At 35.7% G+C, this 10654-nt stretch overlaps 1 long non-coding RNA gene across 1 annotated transcript; it reads left to right on the top strand.

The window, feature by feature from the left end:
• The first annotated feature begins 312 nt into the window (after positions 1 to 312).
• LOC148295872 (uncharacterized) lies at positions 313 to 1825 on the top strand. The gene is made up of 2 exons (XR_015834396.1): positions 313 to 1209; positions 1577 to 1825. It is a non-coding gene; the product is annotated as an uncharacterized LOC148295872 (long non-coding RNA).
• Positions 1826 to 10654: the final 8829 nt, after the last annotated feature.

Raw genomic sequence — 10654 nt, 5'->3', positions numbered from 1 at the left:
AGATCGGTTTGGTTCCAATTTTAGACTTTGAAAAATTGAGAAAACCAAACTAGTGGAAATATTATTTTATATTTTATATTTTTGTTTTTTTGTCGGAATCAAATTTTATTAGATAGAAGGCAAAAGCCGATTACAACAAAGTGAGCTCCGCAAAGGAATTCAACCAACTGCAACACAAGAAGGCATAAAACCTACTACATCATAAAACTTGAAGAGGACATAAAGGCCAGAAAAGCAAAGTGCACACAAAAGGCAGTGAATACAGAACAAGGAAATGCCACACCACCCATAACCAAACAACAGCATAATTAGACATGGCAAAATCCCATACGACACGATAACACGACACGAATTCGCACGAAAAAATCAGTATTCGGGTTGGAGTTATCGTGTCGTGTTGCTATCGTGTTGACCCGTTAGCCACCCGTTAAGCTAACGGGTCGTTTCGGTGTCCATTCGCGAATACACGAACCAACCCGTTAAGTGGGGGTAATTTTGTAATTTTCTATTCTAAAAAAAAACCCTAGCATCTCTTTCTCTTCATTCATTCAGCCGCTTTCTTTTCTTTCTCTTCTTTGCAGTTTTCTTTCTTTCTCTCTCAAGTCCTCATCTTCTCCTTCTTCTTGCGATCTCTCCTCTCTCTGTCTTTGAAGATCTTTTCTGCTGTTAAATCCTATCTTAAGGTATGAATGTTTTTCTTAATTGATTCGGTAAATTTATTTGATTTTCAGTATGGAAATTATATATTTATGTGGACTTTGGAAATTATATATTGATGTACTGGACAGGTTTGATTTTTCTTAATTTACTATGCTGTCAATTAGAGATATAGAGGCTTCTGACTTGGTATTTGCTAGAGACACAGAGTGCACGGGAGAAGAAAGAGGAAATGAGGAGAGAGAGAGAGAGAGAGAGAGAGAGAGAGAGAGAGAGAGAGAGAGAGAGAGAGAGAGAGAGAGAGAAACATTAACAAATGTTCAGATTATTCCCATTCATTGGAGTTGGACGCCTCCCTGGCCCTCCATAATTCATGGTGTTTTTGCTCTTCACATTTCTTCTTTGTCTGGGGCCTTGCTTTTTCCCCTGCTGCTGGACTTTTGTCCTTCTAAAGTTATTGTGATTGTCTTGTTTATTACAGTTCTTCTGTTTCCTTGTGCTGTCCTGGTGGATGCTTCATCCCCAGATGTTTGTGGTTCTGGCCCTCTCCAGGTTTGCTTATGAAAGCTCCGTGTTGACCAAAAAACGTTGGAATGGCCCAACTTCAATTTTTTTAATTTATATATATATATATATATATATATATATATATATATATGTTTAGTGTTACAGTTTCAAACCAACAATAAAGCATGAAGAAGAATCAACCTTGTATTTTGATTTAGTGTTACAGTTTCAAACAATTTGATCTTTGTATGGTTTTGGGTTGTATTAATATTATTTATTTTTATGTATAGAATTGATATTAAAAGCAATATTAGAGAAGAATTTTTATGTGCAGTTCACAACAATTTCTGTGAGTTTGGAATTTTCATACTAACTGCTGTCTAACAATTTCTGTGTTTTTTTTTTCTTCCAGGAAAATTGCAATGGTGAAATGTTGAAGTTTGGATCATCTTAATGGATTTTTTTGTGTGCAGAGCTTCATGGATTACTTCATATTTATTTTGCCTTTTCCTTTTGTTATGATGGATCATGTTCACGGATGTTGATGTTGAAGTTTGGATTAAATTCAAGAATATTAGCTTTTGTTGGAATGATTTTGATTTTGTGGGCATGTAAAAATATAGGTTTTTTAAATTTTTATTAAAAAAGTTTATTTTCTTAACGGGTGAAACGGGTCGTGTCGTGTGATTCGCGAATTAGAGCGGGTCGTGTTCGTGTTTGATATTTTCCACCCGTTTTCTTATCGTGTCGTGTCGTGTCAACCCGTTAAAAAAAACGGGTTGACACGAAAACGACACGAATACTGATAACACGACACGAATGCCATGTCTAAGCATAATCAACACAAGCCCACACCCACCGGAGAGGAACCAGTAACCAATGCTCGAGACAGAAAATGGTGGTGGACAAGCCACCAAAGTTACAAAGAGCGCTACCATAATTCAAGCAATAAGTGACATAAGCACTTTAAAAGCAACCCCAACTTTATACGCACTTTATATATTACCAAGTCTTACCATTCATTGCCCAAACCCAATTCCAAGATTTATATATTACCAAGTCTTACCATTCATTGCCCAAACCCAATTCCAAGATTTCAACTGTTAAAGCATTTTCACCCATTTGCCATGGCAAAGGGCAAGGAGAGGCAATGACTGTTACTATTCATGTAAATAGTGCCAACCCTCGCAAAAGGCAAGTTGGGTTTTCATCCATTGTCATGGCAAAGGGCAATTACTATTCACTTTAAATTAATTTTATTTTTTATATTTAAACGATTAATTTGGATAAGATTTTTGGTTGCCACGTGTCAATAATTATTATAAAATTCACATCTCATATTTCGGATAAGATTTTCAGTTGCCACGTGTCCATATTTATTATAAAATTCACATCTCAAATTTCAGATAAGATTTTTAGTTGCTACAATTGTGTCATGTATCATCTCTATCTTCTAAATCCCTCTATAAATCCACATCCTCAACTCACCACAATCATCCATATCCTCTCTATCCTTTCATCTCTTAGATTTTACAAAACACATTCTATTTTCAATGTCTTACACGAGGAGGTTGTTGGAGAAGGCTGAGCAAGAAAATAAAGAAAGAATGTGCAAACGTGCTGAAGAAGAAAAGGAGTGGGAAGTAGATGATGATCAAGTTGCCATGGCAGTGGGTACGCTCGATCAATCAAGCCAACACCAGTGTGGTTCACAACCCGGCCGTGGCCCGAACGTGGACAGACATAGGCACTCTTGGAGTACGAATCTCTTAGAAGATTACTTTATCACAAATTCGTTGTACTCTAGTTTTGATTTTCGAGGGCAATATAGCACCCCATTTGTTCAATAAAATCATGCATGATGTTTGCAATTACGACGCATACTTCGTTTAGAAGTACAATGCTACTGGGGTTTTGGGTCTTCTTCCGAAGCAAAAACGTACAAATTCTTTACGGATGCTAGCGTTTAGTGCATCTGTAGACCAGGTGGATGAGATTGCTAGGATGGGGAAATCCAATATCCTAGAGAGCTTAGTCAGATTCTATAATGCAATTGAAACTATCTACACGAGAAATTACCTCCGCAAACCTACGCTTAGGGACCTCTAAAGGCTTTTACAAAAAGTTGAGGCTCGAAGTTTCCCATGCATAATTGGAAGTATCGACTACATGCACTGGCAGTGGAAAAATTGCCCAACTTCCTAGCAAGGAGATAATGGGAATAGGAAAGGCAAAAAAAGTATCATTCTGGAAGCCGTTGCATCATTCAATACCTGGGTTTGACATGCCTTTTTCGGAGTTGTGGGATCTCAAAACGACCTTAATGTGCTCGGTCAATCCCCGGTGTTCAACAATGTGTTGAGAGGTCAATCCCCTCATATCACGTATGAAATCAACAATACCATCTACTTGGGTGGGTACTACCTAGCAGACGGAATTTACTTGAATTGGATGACATTCATCATAACAAATTCCTAATCCCCAATCGAAAAAGGAAAAATACTTTGCTGCCTATCACGAGAGTTATAGGAAAGATGTGGAAAGGTGTTTTTGTATCCTCTAAGCTTGGTGGGCAATCATTAGGGGCGCTGCTCATATGTTTGATGAAAAGATGCTTCGAAGCATTATGATGACATGCATCATCCTCTATAACATGATTGTGGAGGATGAGTATGATTATGATGAACTAGAGATGTTCGAACCCGATCCAATGAACACGACATTGACAATAATTTATGAACGGCCCATGGGAGCAAATGGACAACCACTAGAGCACGAACCATTGATAAGGGACGGTCATTATAACAACCATATGATTGACCGTTATACGAAAATGCAATCTTCTTATGTTCACGAAAGACGTCAAGTTGACTTGATGGAGCACTTATAGGCGTCGAGAGACAATCACTCTCAATGAAGTTAAGTTTAATGCTTAATTTTGAATTATGCTTTGTTTGTGTTTTGTTTTGAATTATGCTTTCTTTGTACTATGTATTGAATTATGATTTGTTTTATGTATGCAATATTTTAAATAAATAGTTATATTATTGAATGCTTTCTTTCAATAAAAGACAAGTAATACAACTAATTCAATAAAAGACAAGCAATTTACCTCGTTGCCAAGATTTTTGCCGCTTCGAATGTTGTCCTTTGCTTTTGCCAACACATCTCTCCATTTACCTAACTTTTTATTCAAAATTTTCCACCTACTAGCCAATGCCATTTTCATACGAGCCGAATGCGATCTTTCACCAAATTCGGAATTTTTCTCCACATTTGAGAGAACTTCATCTCATTGCCCGTGATCGGGCAATGACTAATTTGGACCCAACATTCACGCAACGAAATATCTTCTATGATTGTACACGACCCTCTGGCTTCGATGGAAGAGGCCATTTGTATTTGTACATAAATGAAACTTAGTAGTAGAAAATTTGGTGTGGAATAATATCTATAGGTATTTATAGGAAAAAAAATCAACTTTTTTTCAATTTTTTTACACAAATATTGACAGCCGTTGGATTGGAGCAGAAAGAATGGATCGAACACCCCAGGAAGCGCCATGTGGATTCTATCCGTTGGAGGAAAGCAGAGCTGACGCCAAGTTCGAATTTTTTTTACCGTTGGCATGCGTGATGCACACGGTGCCTGCAAAACGTGACTATAACGCCAATACTTACTTCCGCCAATTTCTAGCCACAAATGACATTACATAATAGCTCACATGCCCTATCACACATAAACAAAATAGCACATCTGAACGAAATACTCACACATCATTGTGTAATCTTCAATGCTTATCAAATATTGGATAGAAGTTTCTCAAACATGTCTATATCTAATAAATCGTTTACCTTCCTCTTCCTTACATGACATCAATCATTTACCATTACCACCAAAAAAGTTGAGTTTAGAAGGAAATTATGCATTTTATTTATTGGTTATGGCATCAACCAAAAAGGCTACAGATGTCTTGATCCTTGTTCAGGCCATGTATATATATCTCCCGACATATGGTGTTCGATGAATCTAACTTACACTACTACAAAAATTGAAATAGACGACGGGGAAACGCCGTCGTCTTTTTCTTTTTCAAACCGTCGTTAAATCGACGGTCGTCTTTTTGAAAGTCAAACTACGACGGTAATTCACCGTCGTCTATTATATGTAAAAACGACGGTTTTTAAAAGAACCGTCGTCTATTACATGTAAAGACGACACTTTTTCTGAAAAAACCGTCGTTATTGAATGTAAAGACGACACTTTTTTTTATAGAACCGTCGTCTATTAAATATAAAGACGACACTTTTTCTGAAAAAACCGTCGTCTATTTAAGTAAAGACGACACTTTTTCTGAAAAAACCGTCGTCTATTTAAATGTAAAGACGACACTTTTTATGAAAAAACCGTCGTCTATTTAATATAAAGACGACACTTTTTCTGAAAAAACCGTCGTCTATTTAAATGTAAAGACGACACTTTTTCTGAAAAAACCGTCGTCTATTTAAATGTAAAGATGACACTTTTTCTTAAAAAACCGTCGTTTATTATATCCAAAGACGTCTATTAAATCTAAAAAAGACGGTTTTGTTCCAAAAAATCGCCGTTTATTATCTGTAAAAATGATGTACTAATTTCATTTTAGATATCCTAAAAAATTATTTCTTTCATAAAACTTGAAGATTCAATTGTAATTACATTGTTTACCAATCTTGATTCCTACTATATCCATACAAAATACCATATTTATAACATTATACCCTATAATTACAAAATACCATATCCAAAGCATTAACCTATGGTTGTTGTATCTTCCACAATTTGTACTTGTTCTCCACATTCAGCTGTCATCTTGGAGTAGTGTTCTAAGTCATCTTGGTCAAATGGATCTTATATTCTTCTAAGTTGTCATCTTGGCCTTTGAGCTACACTTGATATAAGCTGCAGCACCTATTTGCCATGTCATCTTACCTGAGCAATCAAAAACCACAATAAGATTACCCTTTTCCCATCTCGCAAGGTCTCTAGATATGTTTTCAAGGACATCGTCGTCGTTGACTGTGAATATGGCGTCGATGGCGGCTAGTGATGACTGATGCGAAGAACGATGGCGTTGATGGCGTCGCTGCGTCGATGGCGTTGACGGCGTCGCTGCTTCGATGGCGTCGATGGCTGGTAGGTACGTATGAGGAGTAGAAAGGTGAGAGATGGAGTGTTTCAGATAGCTCAGGAGGGTTTCAAGAAGAGAGGAGCTCAGGAGGTTTCAAGGAGGGAGAGATAAAATTTTCAGAGACGGGGGAAAATCTGAAAATTTGTCGAGCGCGAATTCACTTAAGTGGCCTTTTTTTAGCGTGTTTTAAAAGACGACGCTTGTTAATGAGAGATAAGGTTTTCAAAGACGGGGGAAAATTTGAAAATTTGTCGAGCGCGAATTCACTTAAGCGGCCTTTTTCTAGCGTGTTTTAAAAGACGACGCTTTTTATAAAAAAATCGTCATCTTTACATATAATAGACGACCATTTTTAAAAAAAAACCGTCATCTTTACATATAATAGACGACCCTTTTCGTAAAAAACCGTCGTCTTTACATAATCCGTCATTCGTTTGTTTTAAAATTAAGTCGTTTATTATGATTTACAACGTCTTTAATTTCTTAATGCCAACGTGGTTTGTGGGTTTAATTAATAATATTTTATTCTATTTAATTCAAAATATTCATAATAAATTTAAAATAAATCCAAAAAATGCAACGTCAACTCCTATGAAGTGATTGAGATATTTTCTTCCCCCTTAAGCTTTAAAAAATTAAGTTTGAGTTATACAAATTTAAAATTACCACAAAAAAGAAAAATGTTTTCATGAGTCACAACATCACTTATACTTTAATGGTTTAGGGTTTAGGGTTTAGGGGAATAAAGGTTTATTTTTGGGGTTTAGGGTTTATGGTTAATATATATTAGGCCGTAAAACCATAATCCCTTTTCTAAAATTATTTAAACATATATATATAATTTAGGGTTTATATTTTATGGTTTAGGGTTTAGGGTATAGATGTAATAAGCGTCATGTTTATTTATATTGTTAACGACGGTTTTTTTGTTTTCCGTCGATGATCATCGAAGAGCGCATTTCTAAACCATGATTTCTTTAAAATGACGTTGTACACACATAACAACGTCATAGTTTTTTAAAAAGCGACGTAAAAGGTTTTTCAAACCGTCGTCTTTACATATAATAGACAACCTTTTTTATTAAAAAACCGTTGTCTTTACTTCATAATAGACGACCCTTTTTTATAAAAAAACCGTCGTCTTTACATATAATAGACGACCCTTTTTATAAAAAAACCGTCGTCTTTACATATAATAGACCACCCTTTTTATAAAAAAAACCGTCGTCTTTACATATAATAGACGACCCTTTTTATAAAAAAACCGTCGTCTTTACATATAATAGACGACCCTTTTTATAAAAAAACCGTCGTCTTTACTTATAATAGACGACCCTTTTTATAAAAAACCGTCGTCTTTACATATAATAGACGACCCTTTTTTATAAAAAAAACCGTCGTCTTTACTTAATAATAGACGACCCTTTTTATATGAAAACCGTCGTCTTTACATATAATAGACGACCCTTTTTATATGAATACCGTCGTCTTTACATATAATAGACGACCCTTTTTATAAAAAAACCGTCATTTTTACATATAATAGACGACCCTTTTTATAAAAAAACCGTCATTTTTACATATAATAGACGACAGTTCTTTCAAAACAACCATGTCTTTACCAAAAAAAGGACACTTGATTTTTAAAAGACGACGCTTGTCATACTTGCTGTCGTTGTTTTTTGGTCAGATTTTAACTCTAAAGAAAAGCTTTTTAATAAGACGACGCTTTTTTATTTGTGTGCGTCGTTATAAAAAAATTCTCAACAGTATCTCCATTTTTTAGTTGTTTAAGTCACTTATCCACGACGATTTTTTGTTACCGTCGTCTTTTTAAAAACAACGACGGTTTTTTGTTCTACCGTCGTCTTTTTCTGGTCGTCTTTTGCCCTTTTTGTAGTAGTGTTACTATTTAAAACTCCAGTTCCATCTCTATCTTCACCATCCTCATCACAATACTCACCCACCTATGCCCTTTTACCATTACCACCACCTACAACTCCGATCATGCACCATAACTCTCCAACACCGCCAATCAATTTTCCCCACTCCCCCACACCAACACCATCTTATACATCCAATACTTCAACCACAATTCCACGACCTCCAGCATCTAAATAACCCTCATCATCACCACCATCATTGGCCCTTCTTCACCACCACCTCTCACACGTACCAACACAGTCTACCACTGTAAAGCCTAATAGCATCTTCTCAGCCCCATTCAATACCCAGGGCCGTCCCTGAGATTTTGAGGGCCCTGTGCGAAACTTAAATTGGGGCCTCACATAATCTAATACAAAAATACTATAAATAAAAAAAAATTTGCCATAACTTAATGTTATAAACAATTTTTTTATAACTAAAAGTCACCATCAATAAATATGTAATGAAAATTAGAAATCAAATTCATAAAAATTTAAATGTGTCCATTTGATAAATTTAAATGTTTGGTACAAAAATAACCTCCTTGTGCCTGCCCCTATAAGGTCCCTTGCTGCCTTAAATAAGCAATCTCTGGTTAATAGGAAAAAAAAATTGGCAATCACAAATTAAAGAGTAGCATAACTATTTGATTTTGAGTGGTCTTTAGGAATTTAGGAATTATGAATTTCTCTTTTTGGTGTTGAAATTCCTGAAATTGAAAGAATAACAAAAATGGTCAAAGGACTAAAAAAAGAACCAAAAGAAAGATTGATGAATGATGATGATTACTTTACCAGAAAATCAGAGTTTAAGAGAAATAAAAACCATGAAGTGTTTTTGGTTTTGAAGTAAAAAGTGTTTGGGGAATATATATACTCTTCTTGTTGTTAGCTTCGATATTTCCCTTTTTTTCTTTAAAAGGCTTTCTGTTTTTTTTTATTGATATTTATAATAATTATGTAAAGTTTGTGGTTATAAAGCAAAAATAATATGAAAAAAGCCAAATGGACTGACTTCAGCGAGAATCGAACTCTGGCGCTTCCGACAAGTGAACATGCGCTGGAGCCAACTCCACTAGACACGCTCTTGTGCAAGTATTTTGCACGCTATACTATATATACAATTCCTATAATATTAATATATACAATATAAAGAATTTTTTTTTGGGGCCCTCAAGAATCGGAGGCCCTGTGCGGTGGCTCCACTTGCACCACCCCAGGGCCGCCCCTGTCAATACCATCCACCTATACATAAGCTTTGAAAGATCCACACTAGATAGATGTCATGAATGTGAAAAACGCCACCCTTCATAAAACTAAGATATGGACATTGGTACCTCCTCATCCAACACAAAAATTAATTGGATGTATATGGTCTTCCTTATCAAGCATCATGTTGATGACACAATTGAATGCTAGAAGGCTCGACTTGTGGAAAAATGATTCAATCAACTGAAAGGCATTGGTTATAGTGAAAACTTTAGTCTAATTGCAAAGCCCATCAACCCATTTGAAATCCTTTTGTCTTTCGCATTTCATAAGAACTGAACCAATTTCTCAATTAGATGTCTCAAATGCATTTTTCCCTGGTCATCTTCAAGAAACAATGTACATAACTCATCTTCACATATTCTCAGAAGCACTACTACGTCTACCAATTATACCATTAGCCTCAAACAAGCTCATTGTGCCTCGTATAAGGAATAACAAAATGCTCTCATATATCTGGGTTTTCACACCTCTACATCTTATACATTTATATTTATTAAGATTGATACCTTTGTTATAATCCATATAATCTACGTTAAGGATTTTGTTATCATCGACAACTTCTCTACATCTTGTCAACACCTAGTTCCCAACTTAATACCCAATTAGCCATTAAAGACTTAGGGCCTTTACATAGCTTCGTGGGCTTTGAAGTACAATATGACTCAATTAGTATGTTTCTTAGCATGACCAAATAAACAATTGATCTCCTCATAGACACAAGTATGTATTGATCCAATTGTATGGGCTTTTTGTTGTTGTTGTTGTTGTTGTTGTAATAACACCAATATCATCTTTTGTTTAAAATAAAAAATAAAAAAACACCGTTAAATCCATGTCTCATTAGGAAAGACTTTCCTTATATATTATTGCCCTATTGGTACCAACTATGTGTTCTTTGCAAAGCTTTTTGAGGATATTCTGAGACTAGCTAGGGTTTTTGTGTTGGTTGTGTGTCCTAGGTCGTTTCATTAGAAATAAAAGAAATCTCTCACAATGATGAAGAATGTCACGACCCGACTCCCCTAGCACGATATTGTCCGCTTTGGGCCCCCCTCTCTACCCTCACGGTTTTGTTTCTGGGAGCTCACGAGCAAATTCCCAGTGGGTCACCCATCCTAGAATT

Source organism: Prunus avium, chromosome 3 (assembly GCF_965620075.1).
Source record: "Prunus avium chromosome 3, drPruAviu1.hap1.1, whole genome shotgun sequence".
Lineage (NCBI taxonomy): Eukaryota > Viridiplantae > Streptophyta > Magnoliopsida > Rosales > Rosaceae > Prunus > Prunus avium.
This window is presented reverse-complemented; position numbering and strand designations above follow the sequence as displayed.